At 43.8% G+C, this 11,346-nt stretch overlaps 1 pseudogene; it reads left to right on the forward strand.

Moving 5' to 3' along the window:
* The first annotated feature begins 9,371 nt into the window (after positions 1-9,371).
* On the forward strand, positions 9,372-10,213 carry LOC149864141 (uncharacterized; annotated as a pseudogene).
* The last annotated feature ends 1,133 nt before the right edge of the window (positions 10,214-11,346 follow it).

Here is an 11,346-nt window from a genome sequence, read left to right on the forward strand (position 1 = left end):
TCCAGAAAGACTATGTCCACCATGACACTTGTGTCTAAGGATTTTGTGACCTCATCGTAAAAGGCAACCAGGTTGGTCTGACAGGACCTATCCCTAATGAACCCATGTTGGTTGCCCCTGAGCATAATCTCCCCCGCTGGTCCCTCGCAGACATGCTCCTGGATAACTTTCTCAAAGAGCTTCTCCAGGACTAAAATAAGACTAACAGGCCTTTAGTTACCTGGGTCCTCCTTCCTCCCTTTTTTGAAACTGGAGACCACATTGGCCTTTTTCCAGTCCTCTGGCACCTGGCCAGAGCACCACAAGTGCTCATAAAGCCATGCCAGGGGCCCCACAATGACTCCTGCCAATTCCCTCAGCACCCTGACGTGGAGAGCATCTGGACCTGCTGATTTAAAAGTGTCCAGCCCCACTAGAAGTTCCCTAACTAGGTCCTCCCGGACCCTAGGCCTGGCAGTGCCTCTCCTGAGTCATCTAGAATCCTGGTGGGGGAGATGTCTTAGTCCCTGCTCAGAAAAATGGAGGCAAAGAATTTGTTAAACAGGTCAGCTTTTTTGTCTGGTGCAACCACCAGATGCCACACATATCCTGCAGGAGCCCCACGTTACCCAGTGCCTTCTTTTTACTCCCTATGTATTTAAAAAAGGACTTCTTGTTATCTTTGATCCTCGTCACTAGTCCTAGTTCCATCTCTGCCTTAGCCTTCCTAATAGCCCCCCTACAGTCTCGAGCAATGGAGGTATAATCCTAACAGAGATGCATCACTAAAAGTTATTTCTACACCTGAGTTAAAGTTACCAGCTAGAATTAAAAACAGCCTATAATCTGTGAAATAGGAATTACATTGCCAGGATCAGTTATCAGGCCTCAGAATTGCAGGAGGCTACTTCTTGTATTACTGAGCATCTAGTAAGTTTCTTACTGATTTTTATTCTTTTGTCCCTGATGTTGATAATTCCTGAAATAAGTGTTATGCATAGTTAAGAAAGCACTAAATACATTTAGCTAAATTTAATGGGTTAATGTAACAGGGTGCCCATCTCCAGGGGTAGCAATAGTATACTCCCTGGTGGCCACACTATACCCATCATCCTATTCTGGCTCCCTAGCTTGGTCGTGTCCTCTTGTCTACCACACCTTGATTTTTAAGTTAATATGTATTTTTAGGAGGCTGCCTTCAGAAAAGCAGAGTTCATAGATTCCTAGATGTTAGGGTCAGAAGGGACCTCAGTAGGTCATCGAGTCCGACTCCCTGCCCTGGGCAGGAAAGAGAACTGGGGTCAGATGACCCCCAGATAGGTGCTTGTCCAATCTCTTCTTGAAGACCCCCAAGTTAGGGGTAAGCACCACCTCTCTTGGAAGCCAATTCCAGATTCTGGCAACCCTTACTGTGAAGAAGTTCTTTTTAATATGCAACCTAAATCTGCTGTCTGTCAATTTGTGGCCATTGTTACTAGTTACTCCAGGGGGTGCCCTAGTAAATAGAGCATCTTCTATTCCCTGCTGCCCTCCCTGATGAATGTGTAGGCAGCCACAAGATCACCTCTCAGCCTTCTCTTGTGAAGGCTGAAGAAATTTAGGTCCCTCAGTTTCTTCTTGTGGAGCCTTGGCAGCAAGCCTCTGACCATATGAGTGGCCCTCCTCTGAACCCTCTCAAGATTCTCCACATCCCTCTTGAAGTGCAGTGCCCAAAACTGGACATAGTACTCCAACTGTAGCCTGACCAGTGCCTCATAGAGGGGAAGCATCACCTCCCTGGACCTTTTGTCATGCAGAGCTAATGCATGATATAGTGTGGTTAGCCTTGTTGATCACTTCATCACATTGATGACTCATGTTCATCTTAGAGTCAACTATGACTCCAAGATCCCTTTCTGCTGCTGTGCTGCTGAGAAGGACATCTATCAGCCTGGAAGTGTGTTGGTGCCCAGGTGAAGCACTTTGTACTTGTCATTGTTGAACTGAATCCTATTTCATTCTGCCCATTTTTCCAACCTGTCCAGATCCAGCTGAATCTATTCCCTACCCTCTTATGTGTTACCTTTGCCCCATAATTTGCCATCATCTGCGAACTTGGACGGGGTGCTCTCCATGCCCCCATCCAAGTCACTGGTGAAGACACTGAATAGCACCAATCCAAGGACTGAGCCTTGCAGGACTCCACTGTCCACATTTTTCCAGGTCGATATCGACCCATCCACCACCACTCTTTGAGAGTGACTCCTAGGCTAATTTACCACCCACCTAACCATGTAATCATTTACGTCACAGCCTGTCAGTTTATTTATGTGAACAAAATGAAATACCATATTGAAAGCTTTCTTAAAGTCTACGTAGATGACATCTACCTTGACTCCTGCACCTAAGCATTTTGTGACTCGGTCATAAAAAGAAACAAGGTTAGTCAGGCAGAATCTATTTGCAATGAAAAAATACATGCACACAAAAAGAGAGGGGCACATGCAGGGGCAGTGTGCACTACTCAAAACCAGAGCCTAGCTGGCTAGAGCCATACTCCAGCTACTATCCAGGCTCCAAGTGGCAGGATCATCACTGCTGCAGCTCTGGGAGGCCCCCAGAACCTGAGGTAATCCTGCTGGCTCCAGCCTCCCCTACCCCACCCTCAGTACCACCACTAGTTGCCCCCAGGGAAACAAATGTCCCTGCTCTTGTGGACATGGCCACAGACAGAAACTCTGTCTGGTTTCTCTCACTTGAGTAAAATATCTAAGGTTAGGTGCTGTACGCTTTTTATTTGTTGGCAGTTTTGATTTGACTATAGTCCTTACTAATAATTTTTATATGAACTTGAAAGACATTAAGGAAAGGAAAAATGTCCCTTTGTTACATTTTTGTGATATACACAGGACACCATTTTATGAGTGATCAGCTTTAATGTTTTCTTGGCTCATCATTTAGGCCCTGAACCTGAAAATAGTTATTCCTATTCGTACCTTTAGACACATGCTTAACTGAACTGAGGACAATGCCTAATTTACTGAGGTGTGTACATTTTTGTATGATTTGAAACATAGTCAGTTGGTATTATGCATAGCAAGGGAAGTGAAGAAAACATTTCTCAAGTATAAACAGGTTTTTTGAAGGGAGGAATTGCAGGAAATTTCACCAGATATTTTAGTCCTGGGTCTATAGGAGGGAAAAAAGAAAAAAAAAAAGGGGGGGGGGGAGTATTGCAAAAAACAGCTGGAATTCCTTTAATGTGCAATACCTCTGGAGATGTTCTCATTCACCTGAAATGACTATCCTAGATATCTTGCTATGTTTTGGTTATACTGATGATCAAAACCTGAGGCAAATTCTTTCATTAAGTGCTGAATTACTGTTCCTATGAACAGTGAGTGTGTTTACAGTTAACAAGACCTTGAAAAGATTGTTTGCACCAGTTTAACTGATCTTACTAATTCTGTCACACAAGTGCTAAAATTAACATCCAAACTCTTAGGTCCTGGACACCATATCAGGCTCACCTGTCTGCAAACCAGCAGATGGCTGATAAAACCACAGTGTTTATCAACCCATCTACAAAACAAAAGCTTCTCTCATTAGTTCAAGCTGTTTTTAAACAGCTTCCTCCAAGGAAGGAATGGAGGGATATTACCAGCAGACCTGTTGATTATCCTGAAGAAACCCTAAATGTTCTGTTCTGTCTGCCTTTGCCTGTCCCAGTGAAATTAGAAACACAAGGACACCTCTTAGCAATAGGTAGCATACCACATGCCTAGTGTCCATGGGGGCTGTGCTGTGGGAGATGAGACAGAGGGTTAGGGGAATCTCTGCTTGAGCAGCAAGCAGGAAGGAAAGCCAGGCAGTGGCTGTGCCTGCATTGACTCCCAGAGCTCTATCTAGGGAGGAGAGAGGCAGGGCCAGCCTGTTCTCTAGAGCAGACAGTCCATTCCAGCCCGGGGCTACAAAGCATCTGGGATGATGGGGGACTCTGGTTTAACTTAAAACAGGAAGGGGTCTGGGACAGACATTGCATAAACTGGTTTGACCCAAATCAGTTAAATCTGATACTACATCAACCAGGTTTATCTTAAACCAGTTTCAGCCATTTTGAAACTGGTTTATGTGCACAGAACTTACGTTCTGTTACAGGTTTAAGCCAGTTTCTGATCACTGGAACTGTTTTTATGAGTAATGTCTGTCCCTAGCCCAGAAGTTATAGAGCTGGCTAGACTTTCCAATGGTAATTGGGGCACCATACTAAATGACAGTGCATCATGCACACCCTTCCCATGGCTCAGTACTTTCAGAGAAGTATCTCTCTCCCCCTCCCCCTCCACACAGTCATTTTTAATTTAATTTTTAAATCAGTGGGAATCCAGGCACCAACTAAGATTTTTAAAGGTGTTTATCTGCACCTTTAGGTAGGTAAATACTGCTAAGAGATTACAGGTATCCTAGCAACGCTATTTGGTCTTCAGAGATCTGGTCTTCAAATAACTGGTGCTAATGACAATTTACCAGTGATGTTAAGTAGTCCCTGTTGTGTATATCTGCATTTACAGAAGTGGGGCTGAGAATGGAATTCATTCTACCCTGCTGAATTATGGAGAAGTAGTCCAGGAGGAAGCCCACCACAAAAGTGTTGGGTGGGGGGTGATTGAAGTTAAAATAATCACATAATTAGATGATAAATGTAGTTTAAGTGTGGCTACATTTTGTGTCAGATTACAATGATTAATATTGCCTCTGATTGGGCTTGCAAAGGAACATGTTAATATATTATTATATAATGTATTATTATGTATTTTATATATAATAATATAAAATAACTCCACTGAATAGTTAAATTAGTATTAAAGATTGTGAAATGAGGAGACTTGAAATGTGTCTAAAAGGAAGTGTGTCTGGAGTATTATTGCTTGTCTTTGTTATTGCTATGTCTCATTTTTTTGAACAAGGAAAGAAATAGAACTGGTAGTGGCCTCTTTTCTTTTTCTTTTTATCAGGTTGGGAGAAATCTAGAATTTTATCTCCCTATTATTAATTCCATTTTGCCAAATATTTAAATTTCCCTGCCCCTTTCCTGCACAAAATCTACAAAGAAAAAAAATGAAAGTAAAACCTCTACTGTATTAGCATTTCTGGTGAGTAATGGGAAAGGTTCCAATGGAAAAAAAATAGACAGCTATAGACCAGCATACTGAACTCACAGAAGTAAAGCATCAGCTTCCTGCAGTTCTTTCTGTCCCACATCAGTACAGCATATTGTAAACATATCACTGGGTCACATTTCTCAGCTCTTTGCCTCTTTTGCTTCATGGAGGGGAATTGCAAAGCTTGTGGTATCCAAACTTTTTCTTGTGTATCTTCCTTGAGCAGGAGGGAAAGCATACTGTTATTAAATGCATGCTTTGGTACAGTACAGTGTACTATTGCCATATGGCTTATAAAAGGTCATGTTTCCACGTTTACTCAACCCACTGCCTAAACATACTTGCCTTTATGTACTCTGGGAAAATCTGTTCAGGTATACTCTGCATTTTAGCAAGAGATGGAATTTTTGGATGTAATCCATAACATAAGATCCCTCCTGAGCATACACATGCTGATTAGAGGTGGGAAGGTTCTAGAATAGCTAAACTTTCCACCTACTGACATCTGGGGAGCCTGCACAGTATCTTGTGGTCCAGTAGAGTGCTGTGTGCTACACCTGAGTGCTGAGAGCACAATAATAGGGTGTTGTGTATATATAAGTATGATTGGTGAGAAGAATGACTAACACATGGTGTGAATCCTAAGGCATGATTCGCATCCGAATGCAATATGGATGCTTGAGAGTACCTAAAGATTGACTGCTGTGCAAGCTTACTTGGTTCGTGATCATACCTGCGTGTCTGAGGCATATGAGCAGTGACTGTAGCAGTGAGAGAGAGGGGTGACCTATCAGATTGGATTATAATTGGATACTTGCCTGTAAAAGTCTTTGTGGATCGGGATCTCAATCATCCATTGGATTGGTAATTAGCATCCTTTCCTTACTCTTGGTCTGAGTACCCTCTTAGGGAAAAGACAGAGGGCTTCAATGTCACTCCAGCTCAGTGAGTCTGTGAAGGCCCTGACACTTCCCTTTGCTGCCCTCTGGCAGGTCTGTTTATGGTGTATTGCAGTTAATCTGTGTATATAGTAAATGCTTGAGGTTATGCACATTTCCTATTGTTAATCTTGGTTTTTGTTGTGATCGTGAGTTTATAATATACTTTTGAACTTTATTGGAGCCTCTATGTATTTATAGGTTATATGAGGGTGGACTGTAGCTCTATGTATATCCCTGACCCCAAAATCGATACCTAACAGAGATAACACAGGAAAGGCCCTGGCTGTCTGAGACCTAACAACCCTCCACCCCTTAAATTTCTCATAGGTGGTTAGTGTCCAGGACACCCAGCGGTGTCCACCTTTCAGGACACCCAACAGAATAGCACAGGAAACCCACATAATGGGTGTTTATAGACGTACTCTGGGAGTGGGGGGCTGGAGAGGAGCACTTTGCTTTGAGAGCTCCTGTAATTCAAGTGCCTGGAATGTTGTGTGTATCAGTGTTCCCATACTGAAAAATGGTAGTGGAGCACTTTAATTAAAGCACATTGTATAAACTTTAGTTAAAGTGTTCCTGCTGCCATTTTTCGGTGCAGAGATGCTGATACGTGTGATGCTGGAGTCAGTTGGAGTGCAGTAATTACCACGTAATTACAGAGCATTCAAGCACCTGCTGCATGTTTATAATCACTTGAAGATGTTTGACTGCACTAAGGGAGAAGAAAGAAGGCAAACTAATATGGTTATGAATGCATGGTTAGGGTTAGGGGTGCACCAATACAGATTTTGGGGGCTGATACTGATAACCAATTTTTAGGGAGGCATATCGGCCAATATCAATCCAATTTCCAATACTAGCCCGGCAGCGGGAAGACCTGTGTGAAGCGGGTAACTCTGGTGTGGTGGAAGGAAAGGGGAAAAGGAGAAGGGGGCAGAGAAGGGGTGTTTGGGGGCAGATCAAGGCCTCTGTGGTAGGGGAAGAGTGGGGCTGTGGCAGGCACTGCCCAGCCAGCGTGGACCAGGTGTGAGATGGAGGTGCTGCTCATGCAGGAGGGGTGTGTGTGTGTGGGGGGGAGCTTCCACTGCTGTGCACCACTCATCTAGGAGCCACTCATCCTGTGGCTCATTCATCACTTGCTGACCCATCTGGCAGCTCCCACCACTGTTCTTGCCACTCATCTGGGAGGGCATGGGATGGAGGTGTGCCCCCAGATCTGCACAGGGCAGGACAGATTGGGCTTTTCCCAGTGGGGTGGAGCTGAGCTTGGGGTGGCAGCAGCAGTGCTGGGAAGGAGTTTGTGGTGGTAGAGCAAATTTTGTGGTGTTTGTAGTCCTCTCCTCCATAGTCCCCTCCCAGTGCTGCTGCATGCATGCACGGGGCATTTATCAGCCAAGTTATTGGCCATATTAGGCCAATTCCCAATTGTAGTCTCCCTTGCCATCCACCTGTGTGTCATGTCCATAGGACCTTTTCTGGTTTCACTGTTGCTTAAGGAAGAGATAGGATTATTATTGGGCTATGTCTTGGGAGGACACCCAACAGCCCTGGGTGAGGCTATCAGGGGTTGGAGGAGGCCTCATGGGGAGCCAGAGCTGCGTGGGGACCCCAGCCCCAGAGCAGGGGCAGTGAGAAGCTCCAGAGAGGGAGGCAACAAGAAGCCTGGCGGTTGGCCCATAACAGGTGGGCAGGGTCACCAGTGGACAGACCCCAAAGGGGCACACCTGTCACAGGCTGTCTCAGAAATATCTGTCTGCAGGACAAAAGTTTTGGAAGAGTCAGCAGTTATGATGACTACATCACTACACAATGCCCTTTTGATATCTTCAAAATCTCTTTTTATCTTAGGGGTCCAATTGATGGGACCTGTACTTTCCAACCCTTATAGCATCTGTCAGTGTAGCAGTTTTTTCCACAAAACGGGGAATAAACCTTGTCTAATAGTTTGCTAGCCCTAGGAAAGCCCACATCCAGCGTTTCATCTGTGGAGGTGAATATTTTTCTATTATTTCTATTTTGCTAGCCAGAGGGTGTATTATAATTGGTCTCTCATACCCCTAACATACATTTTTTGGGGTTGATCATCGTCCCTGTCTGGCGTATTTCCTGTAATATTGCTCCTATGTGGCATAAGTATTGTCCCCATGTTTGCGAGTAAGTTACCATATCATTGATATATGTGGCAGCATACATCATGTGTGGGACAAGGACATAGTCCATAAGCCATTGAAATATTGCTACAGCTCCATGCAGGCCAAAAGGCATTCTTGTAAACTGGAACAGCCCCCAGGGTGTGCCAAAGCCTGTTTTCTGTCAGTCTTTCTCTGATAAAGGAATATGTCAATATCCTTTTGCCATATCAATCATGGAGATGTACCAAGCCTGCCCTATCTGCTCCAGTAACTCCTGCACATGTGGCATGGGGAAGGCATTGAATCTGGTGATTTCATTAACCTTGCTGCCTTTCCTCCGAGATGGAATAGAATTAGCTTTGCATTGAGGATCACTCCCTTGAGGAGCAAGCACTAAGCTGTTCTTCCAAGGCCGCAAAAACTTCCATAATTCTTAATGCTTCAGCGGCCGTCCGAGGGAGATGCTGGTGTTCCCATAGCTGGGTGTCATCTTCCAGATCTTTTATGAATTGTTCAAGCAGGAGCTGATCAGCCAGTGCTGACTTATCTACCTTCCCTGGAGATACCCATTTACCCAGGAGATCTTTGAACAGCTGCAACAGAGTTCTGGGCTTATGGTCTTCCTTGCCTTTTCAGGCCTGAAATAACTTGTGGTACTGGTCGGGGGTGAGCTCTAAGTGATGTAATGTGGCTGCCTTAACCTTTTCATAATCATAGGCATCCTCCCTTGGCAAGGCTCAATAGGTGGCCTGATCCTTGCCCACCACCAGTGATCCATGCTGGCTAGCCCACTGTAGCCTGTCTATCCCCATCTGGATCGCCATCCTCTCAAATGACTCAATATATGCTTCTAAGTCATCCTCATGCATCATATGATGCTGCTGTATCACTTGTTGCTGCTGAACTTCTAGCACCTTAGTCACCGCATGTAGTCTTTGCCCTAGTAAATTAATCTGGGGGTTCAGGTTAACTTTCATTGTGGTTTCAGCCTCCAAGGTCACCCTCTCTTCACTGTTCCTGGCCAGTGCACCAAGTTGTAGCCTCACGTGCCTTTCCCCTCAATGCTGCAGGTGTGGGTTCTTCTCAAGCCTTGCTGTGGCTCCTAAGGCAGCACGGCCTGACTACTGGGGCAACTTCAGGTCAGTGCCCAGGGATTTTGCCCACCTTGTCCTTTCAAGATGATAACTGTTGTATTGGGAGAACGATGTTTGTCCCTGCCTCACCTAGCACCTTCCCTTGCTCATTCCTGTTATTCCTCCTTCTTGGGGCTCTGCCTCCCGTATACCCCGCTTACCGCCAGCTGTGATGTTGTCACCTGCGTTGTCAAGGTTGATGATATGAACTTTCTTGGCACTCAGTTTCTCGGAGTCTTTGGCCGCAGGCAAATAGTGATGTTTCTTTGCTGAGTACCCCTACGGCCTCCTCTTTCTTGGCTTACATGGTGTCCAGCTTCAGCAGCGCTCCATCCCCCGGCATGTTGTCTCCTCCCTGGGTTTGGTACCTGCCATCCATCTGTTGAGTTTGGATCCTGACCCTGCTGGGTCCAGCTGTACTCCAGTCATTACTGCTGCTCCTTTTGGTCCACGTTGACCCTGCAGCTAGGTCTTTGGGATCTCCTTGGCCTTGCGCCCCCATCATAACCCCTTTCTGGAGTCTCCACCAGGTCCCCTCACTGGGATTCTCCACATCCTCTGGCTCATCCAGGCCAGTTGAAGACTCCACTTCTGGTCCTGCTGGCTTCTCTTCTGCTGGGTCTCTTATCCCGGCGTTGGGCCCAATCGGCCCCAGCGCACTCTTATAAAATGTGCCCAGGTCAATGTGGGAGCCACTCCTGACTCCTCCTGACTTCTCTGCTTTTTTTCCTTTCAATATTTTTCCACAGTGGCTCCAGCTGTCACAGTTTCATTTTGGCCATGATTGGCTCCTGGCGCGGCATCCCACCGCCTTCCCGTCTCTTCAGGTAAGTTTTCTTCACACAGTGTCAATCCGATATCGGCCTGATGTATCAGTGCACCTCTAAGTAGATTGTCTTGTTCACACTGCAAAAGAGTTCACCAAAGATATTACAGGATCTAGAAAGAAATATGGTTATTTGAATATAGCCACTAATACTGTTAGAGATAATCATGGTTACAAGATAGATAAGTAGTTTCAGTAAATAAGTCTCATGTGAGGAAATGAATAGAGGAGTTCAGTATAAAAGTACAATTACATACATACATACATATCAATAGACTAATTTACTTATTGATACTATTCTAACTGGGGAAGAAAAACTAGAAAACCTAGGGGATAACCCAGTTCTGACTTGCATTTTAAGATTTATTTTTAAAAATCCAGTTTTATCACTTTTTAACCTAATGCTATCCTTGATTTGTTTTATTTGTTTGTTTTAAAGAACTCTCAATTGTTTTTTCTTGTCAAAATAGATAAAACATCAATTAAAAAAGATTTGAAGACCAGAGAGAAATTTATTCAGAAATTTGATCCCTGTTCAAAATTTAAATAATGTTTCAAAATTTGTCTTACAGTATTTCAACAAACACTAATTAGAAGCTGATTAGAATAGATCCACTCTTACCATGCTACTTCAAAATATATGCACTCCACTACAAAGAAAGAAAAATAATCTGTATTTTAGAAAAAAAAATTCAGAATGTAGATATGCTAAGCTCATATTTAATAAGTTATACTTCAGATATACCAGCAAAATGGGAACTGTAACACATTGCCTTTTTTGCTATTATAAAAAAGGAGGAATCACCAGTTTTGCATTACTTGTCTATTTTTTCCCCATTCAGATAATATGGACATTATCAAAATGTGTTGAAGAGCTTGTGCATCTTGGATGGTTTTATTGACAGCAAATTTCCTGCCAGCAGCTGATAAAACAGCATTACCTCTCCCTTAAGATAAAACATGAATGACATTTGCCATGATAGGAATGTTATTAGTCAATTACAGTTGTAATGTTTAATGACATTAGATTTCATCAGAGCTTCAAATCACAAATAAAAAGAATATGATTCTTTTATCTACACAAAATTGTTCCTTGCAAACAATTGTCATTTTGTTATAATAATAAATCATAGTGTGGCAAAATTACTTCCTGAGATATTTTTCAATATGCACCAGCACTTTTATGTAATATTA

The sequence above is a fragment of the Crocodylus siamensis genome, chromosome 5 (genome assembly GCF_052110815.1).
Source record: "Crocodylus siamensis isolate JL-2025a chromosome 5, ASM5211081v1, whole genome shotgun sequence".
Taxonomy (NCBI): Eukaryota; Metazoa; Chordata; order Crocodylia; family Crocodylidae; genus Crocodylus; species Crocodylus siamensis.